This window comes from Abramis brama, assembly GCF_963993115.1.
Source record: "Abramis brama genome assembly, chromosome: 10".
In the NCBI taxonomy this organism is placed as follows: domain Eukaryota; kingdom Metazoa; phylum Chordata; class Actinopteri; order Cypriniformes; family Leuciscidae; genus Abramis; species Abramis brama.
This window is the reverse complement of record NC_139972.1, coordinates 33891637-33892890: the sequence shown is the minus strand read 5'-3', so window position 1 is coordinate 33892890 and position 1254 is coordinate 33891637. Positions and strand designations below refer to the sequence as shown.

Below are 1254 nucleotides of genomic sequence, written 5' to 3'. Positions count from 1 at the left end.
AGGCAATTAGCATGAGAATAGTCTATATATATATATATATATATATATATATATATATATATATCACCATCAACCTTTCACAACACTGTCAGACTAAGAAAAAGAGATTGTGGTAAGATTTTAATTATTTAATTACTTGCGTCTTTGAAGAACCAGCATATGCTGAATATTTCCGTTTATATAACAGGACTAAATAGCTGACTATAATGATTATTTTTAAAATGATCTACCTTTTAATTTCAAATCAACACTTTTTTTATGATGTGCATAATGATATCCCTATCATAAAACACTGCATATCCTTCCAGATGCAGCCACCACTAGAGAATGAATCCATTGTCTTAGTGTTTACACTCTCTGGACTAAATGAAACGATGGGGAAAAGATTTGTTTTTTTCATTGACTGCATTGTATTATCCATTAATTGTGTTGTGTAATGTAACCATAATTTACACTGTAATTTTGCATAAGTAGCTTCATGAGCCAATGTATGTCTTTATTTGTAATTTGTGTGTAAATGGACTTTTTGGCACTGGTGGATTCTACCCTAAATTCATGTATGATTTATTATCCCAGTATCATGTGATTTCTTATGCTGGATGTTTGATTCAGATATTTGTCATTTATTCATCTGTTCTGTGTGACTTTTCAACATTAACAGTGATGGCGTATGACAGGTATGTGGCAATAATTAGACCACTTGAGTATCATTCAGTAATCACCAATCAGAGGGTTCTTGAATGTATCCTTTTCTGCTGGCTTTCTTCATTTTTTTGCACTTGTGTTGTAATTGTATTAACATCAAGACTAACATTATGTGGCTCTAGTATTGAAAAGTTATATTGTGAAAATTGGTCAGTTGTTAAACTTTCTTGTTTTACTACAACAGTAAATAATGTGATTGGGTATGTAATCATTTTTATATATTTTGGACATGCAATATTGATATTTTGCTCATACATTTACTTGGTTGGAAAATGCAGAAAGTCAATAGAGGGCAGGCACAAATTCATACAAACATGTGTACCACATCTTCTTGCATTGCTCAATGTGACTGTTGCTTTGCTGTTTGATGTGCTGTACACTCGTTATGGTTCAAAGAGTTTGCCACAAGATTTGCGTAATTTCATGGCCCTGGAATTCTTACTCATACCACCCATTTTAAACCCCCTCATTTATGGACTAAATCTGACAAGACTACGGAAGGAAGTCGTGAGACTGCTTTTCAAAAAAGAAGTGGAAATATCTGATTGA

General features: G+C 32.5%; 1 pseudogene across 1 annotated transcript; it reads left to right on the top strand.

The window, feature by feature from the left end:
• The first annotated feature begins 308 nt into the window (after window positions 1–308).
• On the top strand, window positions 309–1254 carry LOC311091247 (olfactory receptor 6N1-like; annotated as a pseudogene). The gene has a single exon. The product of its transcript is annotated as an olfactory receptor 6N1-like (transcript).